Genomic DNA, 8,156 nt, shown 5'->3' with positions numbered 1-8,156 from the left:
TGGAGACATTAAAAGTCAAATATAGTAACTCAAATCTACAGTTTGGCTCTCTTACCTTCAGGCATTCTTATATTCAATTTCTACTATTTTTAACTTTTTGCAGCTGTTCCAAGAACATACCTTTTTCTCAGAAAGCAGTATTTTCTCCACCCTCAAAGGGAAAATTTAAGAAGACTTATAAAAATACAGACTCCCTAAAAATTTAATTGGCACACTGCTTCTCAGAACTTAAAAACAATTGGGTTGTTTTTAATTCTGTACTGTTCACACTCTAATGAACAAAGGCAAAGGAAAAATTAGTTGTTGTAAGTATATAATTTGACTAATGATAAAGTAACAAAGATCTTATTCCTGTTAAGCCGCCTGTACCTCTGCTGCTAATTTTCTTGTTTCGTAGTAGGAATTATTGTCATTGATATAGTCAAGAATTGTCTTTATATTACAGGAAATATTAGTTCAAAGACCTCATTACTCTTTATTCAGCTTTTCTATTCAAGAAAATTGGGGAAGCTTGCTGTAGAATCATATCTTACTGATACCTGGTGACTAGGTAAAGTATGAAATAATTTCATTTATAATTTATTGTAGAGAGAAATTTTATCCCTGAAATCTATCATTTGTGACAGAATTAAATATTTGAAATAATGATTTAATAATAAATTTGAACATAGATTTTATACTAGTATAAAATACCTACAAAAATATAAGGTCAGACACTAAGTTTATTTTTTGTTTTGTTTTTAAGGGGGCCACACCTGGTGATGCTCAGGGCTTACTCCAGTCTCTACACTAGGAATTACTCCTGGGAAGTATAAGGGATGCCAAGGATCAAACCTGGATTGGCTGCATGCAAGGCAAGCACCTTACCCACTGTGCTATCACTCGGGCCCCAAGTGCCAAATTTAATTCACAGAAGTGAGAGTACTTAAATATGGAAACCATCTGGGGTGATTTTCTCTGCTACTGTATTGAGTGTGCTTGAATACTTCACACAGGAAAAAAAAAATATCCGTCCTGTTTTCTTCCACTTGGGCAATTGACTATGAGGAGAGCTGAGATCTCAAAGTTTCTGTTATACGATGAGTAGAATGGGTGGTTTTGTATAGCTGTACGTAGTAATGGATTCCTTAAGTACAGAAAGAGTGGAAAGTGAAAAATTAACTTGGAGGGTTGCGTATACTGATGGTACAGACAAGCAGAGGAGTAGAATGGCCTGGAAGAGAAATTTTGCTTTGGAAAGCAACAGCCTGAAAACATCATAAGAATAACAATGGCAAGTGAAAACTAAGAAAATAATGAAAAAATGCCTCATTTTGAAGTTTTGTATCTGGACCTGGAAAATGTTCACATAAACTTAGATATATCTGAAATAAACACAGAACCACTTAGTGAATTCTTAATCATATCAAACATTAGCTTAAATATCACTCTCTCTTTGTGATTTTACCTATTTTTCTATTCCCCAGGAAGTTGACCAGAGAAAAGAAATCTCTACTCTGTATTCTTACAACATTTCATATGTGATGACGTCTATAATTTACCACTGAATTGTAGTATATTTGTGAAAGTTGTTTAATTATTAAAACTGTGAGCTGTTTTAAATCACAGGGATTTTTTATTCATCATTGTAGCCCACAAAATTTTACACAACTATTCATCATTGTAGTCCCCAAGTCCTACAGCAGCTATGCATTTTTGTAGCCCAAAATCCTATCAGGTTTTTACTGGCACTCTATAAACATTCAGTAAGTAGATGTATTGATTGGAATAAATAACCAGTGAAACTCGCCTAAAAAGAGAAGTAAACTCTTTTAAAAGAAACTTTGGTACATCTACACAATGGAGTACTATGTAGCAGTTAGAAAAAATGAAGTCATGAAATTTACATACAAGTGGTACTACATGGAAAATATTATGCTAAGCGAAATGAGTCAGAAAGAGAGGGACAGACAAAGAAAGATTGCATTCATCTGGGTAACATAAAGTAACAAAATAAGAGACTAACACCCAAGAACAGCTGTGACAAATACCAGGTTGTTCACTCCATGGCTTAAAGTCCAGCCACACACTCTAGGGGTAAAGGCAGCTCAGATAGAAAAGGGAGCACCAAATAAAGGGTGCTGGGAAGATCTGCCCAGGATGGGAGATGCCTGCTGAAAGTAATCTATGGACTGAACATGATTGCCACCCAATGTCTCTTCTGCAGACCACAGCACCCAAAAGGAGAGGTAGAACAAAAGGGAGTGCCCTGACACAGAGGCAGGGTGGGATAGGGGACGGGGGGTGGGAGGGATACTGGGATTGGTGGTGGTGGAGAATGGGCACCGGTGGTGGGATGGGTACTCGATCATTGCATAACTGAAAACCCAAGCACAACAACTTGTAAGTCTACAACTGTACCTCATGGTGTTTCACTAATAAAAAAAAATTAAAAAAATAAATAAAATGCTTCAATGTCTTCATGAAAAAAATTAAAATAAAATAAAAGGTCAAAAATGTTTAAGAGTGTCAAAAGATTATTGATCAGACAGACAAATGTATAGGTAGACAACAAAATTAATTATATTATAGTAGCAATCAGTGTGAACTTCTAATGATTTGTGGGCTATTCCTCTAGGATTCATGACACAAAATTCATCCAGTTATATTGCTACTAATTGTTTTAAAATCTTCATGAGACTATAAACAATCTCATTAAAAGATGCGTACATCTAGACAGGTCCCAGACAGTGACACATTGAAGGATATCCAGAAAAGAGTTTGAGAACGGAAATGGAAAAAAAAGGAAAAATTTTCAGGGTAGGTGAGCTCCACCAAAGTGTAAAATTTTAAGACTGTGGTATAAAAAATATTACAAAGTATTTGTTTGTGGAATAGGGCATGTCTAGACCAAATAAGGAACTCAGACATATAAGAGTTTCCAAGTTGATTGTGCCAAAAGAGAATTTGATTCTCCCTGGCCTCCTCCTTATTCCTCAGGTGCTACATGCGTATCTGACTAACGTCAAGAAGGAAAACTGGAATCCTTGTACAAAATGTGCTGGCAAACCATCTGATGACCTTTAAGAATTCATCATTGCGAATAGGCTTTGGAACAAAAGGAAATGATTTTTAGCTGAGTTGTTTCTCTCCAGTACAGGATGGCTGGAGAGGAAAAGGCATACAATCACAAGGAGAACAATTTTTATTTTCAAACTGCTTACCCAAACCTTCCGCACTTTCCGTAATTTTATTTCCAAAAAAGAAAGCACACTATTCTCAGTTTTCACAGGATGTGAAAAATACCCCTTCTTGCCTTGAGATAACTAGCCTCCCAGGTCGTCTCTCCACTCATTGGTCTCTCCAGAGCTGGATACCCAGTGTGAACTGCGTCAGTAGTTTTAACACAGAGATACGTAGAGTAAATTTTGGCTTTTCTTTTTCCTGTGTTCCTGAGTTTTCCCTGTATCCACACACACCTGGCAGGCAACTCACCAAAGTCAAAAGGCATCTCAGAGGCCCTATTTATTAGCTCAGTGTGGGTCAACACAGGTGATCTTAACCACCGTCTTCCTTCCTTCCTTCCTCTTCCCTTCTCCATCTCTTTGCCAGTCCTGACCTCACTTGGCATGGGGGCAGGGGTGGGAGAGAATCTGTTCCTGCTTTAATGAACTGCACATGAAAAATAATTATTGAGTAGATAGGCCTACAGTGATTGGTTTGGACATGCACAGACTTTTCCCTTGACACTATTGCCTAAACAACACAGCGCAAACTTTTATAAATTATTGAAATCTGTTTATATATTAAGAATTATAAGTAATCCTGAGATGATATAAATTTTAAGGAAGGTTATTAGTATCATATATGCAAATATTACAGAATTTCATACTAAGGGATCTGAACATTCGTGAATTTTGATATGGTGAGTTATCAGACTTGCTCACGACTTGGAACCAGTCCCCTATGATTATCAAGAGGTACTGAGTAAGTCCAGGTGCCTACCTGAAGCGTTCTTACATGTCGCATTTTTGTTTACTTGGGTTTTATCAGAGATAGAATTAATTCATCCGACTATAGATTTTAGGGGCAGAATCTCATGCATCTTCTAAGCACATGGTACAATAACACAGTCACCATCAAGACTCTGATATCTCTTCCCCATGGTCTTTCAGAAGATCACAACAAATATTGCCAGGCAATAAAAGAAATAACTGAGAGAAACTGTGGTTTCTAGAGTAGTATATATCCTTTGTCACTTCTCAGAGTTCTTGTCACAAATCTACAAAGTCTTTTGCCACTGAATACCAGGCAACCCACCTTTTGCTTATTTCGTTGTGCTCCTGCTTTTTTTTTTTTTAATAAAGGGAAAAGGAGGTTAAGAAAGAAAGTTATATCCTTTTTTGGGAAACATTCTTCGCAGGTTAAAAAAGTTGGGCATATACACTTAAAAATCATAGTGTATCAATTTTATATCTAGGTATTTGTTGTTTTAAGATACTTTTTAGTACATGTAGAGAATGTCTATCAGAAATGGAATTTAAGTTGCTCTGTAAACCAGTGGGGTGGCTTTGTTTGCTTGGGTTGGAGGCTACACCAGTAATACACACAAGGTTGACTCTCAGCTCAATTCTGGGAGACCCCATGTGGTGCTGAAGAATGAACCCAGGACTCTAGCATGCAAAGCATATGTTCAGCCCATTTAGCTCACTTGCTACCCTAAAGTTTGTTAATTCGAGTTTGAATATAATATTTTGTCACCTGCTGAGGATAAGTAATTGGCTCACGAAAGTGAGGGAGTTGTTTAAAAATGAACCTAAAACTATCAGAAATAGTGATAATGCTAATGTCTTCTCATTTTGAACAAATCTTTCGCCACTGGGTATCCAAATAAAGTGTGTGCATGGCCAGAGATAGTATAAAAGTCAAGGTAGTTTGCCTTGTTAGAGCTGACCCCAGTTCAATTTCCAACACTTCAAATGTGAGAAGTACCCCTGGGAAAGATCCCTGAGTACAGAGTCAGGAGTGAGATCTGAACACCACTGGCCGTAATCCTAATTTCCTGGCACACCCCAGGGAGGGGAAATGTGGCTGTAAATGATTTTGAATAAAATTTCTGCTCTAACACCCTTTAAATCATTTGATTAGTATTATATTTTCCTTTTTCATGTATCAAATGGAAATAAATTTTAGTAAGTCTTCAATTTTGCGCTTCTCTATTCAGAGTTGTCCTTGGAAATCTGCTTCAAATGTATTTTCAAAGCCTTATAGTCCTTGAAACTCAAATATATTGCTGTAATTGCCAAATGTTAAGAAAGGAAAGATTTTTTTCCCTTCATCAGGTTAGTGTAATGTGAGGTTTCCACTTTTGCACAGTTTATGTCAGTTTGGGGGCTTCCAACAATGCCCACTAGATGTCCAATGTGAAGGAATATACTTCTTCCTGCAGAATATAGGTAAAAGTGTTGCCTGCCAAGTATAGAGCTACAGGCAGCTAAGGAAATCTGTCTCTTGGATGCTTTGTTTCGGGGGGGAGAAGGGGAAGTCAACTTCATTCCTTCCAATGTCTTATCATTCAGAGCATTATCCATCACCATCCCTCTGGGGGTCATTATTGCCAATTTAGTGAACATGACCGTGACATGATTAGCTACTGCCTTTCTACAGTTCTGTAATGGGGGGCGGGGGGTTAGGGGGTGGAGAGTTTTGACCTCTCCAATTTTATGAGTCAGAGAACTTTCCAGAATATTAATAGTTTTGGACAAGCCCCTGATCCTGGAGCAGCTGGTACCACAAGTGAGTCCCGCAGCTGTAGAAGCAGCACATTCTGTTCCTTCTCTTGATCAGCCAGCCAGACTAAACACGATCAGGAGTCCCCTCATCTCGGCAGCTGCATTCCAGTGTGGGTTGGAGAGGTACCCCCCGACACGCTGGGTTTCCTACCAGGAAAATGTGCTAAAATTAACTAGAAGTTCCTCAAGTACTGGCTGGGGAGACACCGCACCGTCAGCAGTGTTCGCTTTTCCCCTTCAGTGCACTGTTTTTCTTGCTATCACTGGATCAAGTTATCTTTGGCATTCTGGAGGATTTATAATTGTTGTGTGTTACATTCAGAACTCTCTAGCAATGACCAAATCGTGGAAATTTCAGTGAACAGAGACTTTCCCTTTATTAATTCCAGACATGAACTACACATAGAAAGCCTCTCTGTGGATTCAGCACTCTCGGCCCCGTCTGGCCTTTGCAGCCCAAGTCCAGGAAAACCTCAGGCAGAAATAAAACCTCCTGCCACTGCGTCTGCTCCGGGTAATGCTTCCTATTTGGTATAGACTCTTTTGAACAAACCGTCTTGGAGGAGAGCAGTGAAGGAGATTGGTATTCTGAGACCAGTTCAAACCTCTGGACTGCTCACACATGCCCACTGCGGGCTGAGGCTGGCAGCCGACTGATGGAGGGCGCTCAAGGTTATATTTCCAAGGCCTTTCCAGGAACCCCAATTTGATTCCCCTCAGACATTGTCAAGGACACATTGAGAATCCCAAAGCCCTTCTATCACTTGCCCCTGCCTTCCTCCAATCCTACCACAGTCATGGGACTCTGGATCTGCTCATTGTACTGAGCATATAGAAAAGTGGCATTGAGGGCAATAGTACAGCAGGTGCGGGTGTTGCTTTGCATATGACCTTCCCTGACTCAGTACCCCGCACCCCATATGGTCCGCCGAGCCCACCGGAATTATCCCTGAGCTAAAAGCTAGTAGTAAGCCCTCAGAGCCCTAAGCATGGCTGTGTGTGTGACTCCAAACAAAACAAAACAGTGTCCTTGAGGACTGGAGAGATAGTGTGGAGCATGGCAACAGGCACCAGAGCAGATAAGATCTGTTCCTGCATAGCAGATAAGACCTGTCCCTGAATAGCGGCCCAGTGGGGAGTGTCTGGGCACATTTGACATGCAACAGGTATCCAGCTTTGAGTCTCAAAGAATTGTCACCTACGCTTAGTGAGTCATTCCTAACTGCAGCATCTAGCCCTAATTGGGATTGGGCCAAGGGAAAGCAGAGTTGGAAAGGTGACAGGTCAGTAATGCTAAACCTTATGTTATTGGACCATCCTCTTAAGACAAGACCCTTTATCTGCTCCATGGCTTGGAAGCCGGCAGTACATGCTGGGGGGGAAGGCAGCTCAGATAGAGAAAGAAATACCAAGTCAAGGATGTTTGGAGGATTCGCTCGGGATGCGAGATACGTGCTGAAAGTAGACTATGGACCGACCACGATGACCACTCCATACCTCTATTGCAAACCACAACACCCTAAAGGAAAGAGATAAAGGTAAAGGTAAAGGCCCTCCTGTTGATCGTCGATTTGCTCGAGGGGGCCCAGTAACGTCTCCATTGGAGACTTTGTTGTTACTGTGTCTGGCATATCGAATACTCTCGGTAGCTTGCCGGGCTCTCCGAGAGGGGCGGAGGAATCGAACTCGGGTCGGCCATGTTGGCCGCTTGTAAGGCGAACGCCCTACCGCTAGCAAAAGGGAATGTCCTGCCACAAAGGCGGGGTGGGGGGGGGATGAGGTGGGGGGGGTGGGAGGGCTACTGGGATCACTGGAGGTGGAGAATGGGCACTGGTGGAGGGATGGGTACTCGATCATTGTACAACTGAAACCCAAGAACAAAAGTTTTTAAAAAAAGACAAGACCCTCTTTAAAATATGTGTGTATTTGGCAATAAAGTGAACAGCCATCCGCTTGTCCCAGAGTGGTTTCTCCGAGTGCCCATCATTCTTTGCCCCATGTCTTCCCAGGCTGATGCATAACATGTCTGGGCACGTTGGGGAAAAACTGTTCCCCAACAAGATAGCACAGTGGGTAGAGTGCTTGCTTTGCACACGGCAGACCTAGGTTGGAATTGGGACCCCAGTATAGTCCCCCAATCCCGTCTTGGGGGAGTTATTCCTGAGTGCAGAACCATGAGTAATCCTTGAGCACAGTTGGATGTTGCCCCCCAAACAAAACAAAAACAAACAAAAATATTTTTTTTAAAAAATAGTGTAGTCAAACATCAAATACTGAAACACATCAAAGTGGGATAACGGGCAATCTACATCTTTTCAGAACCTTTCGAAACAAGATCTGAGATAAGTAGTTTTGTAGTTTTGTGTTCAAAACGAAATAGAAACA

Source organism: Sorex fumeus, unplaced genomic scaffold (genome assembly GCF_029834395.1).
Source record: "Sorex fumeus unplaced genomic scaffold, SorFum_2.1 ptg000061l, whole genome shotgun sequence".
NCBI lineage: Eukaryota > Metazoa > Chordata > Mammalia > Eulipotyphla > Soricidae > Sorex > Sorex fumeus.
Note: the sequence above shows the minus strand (reverse complement) of the source record.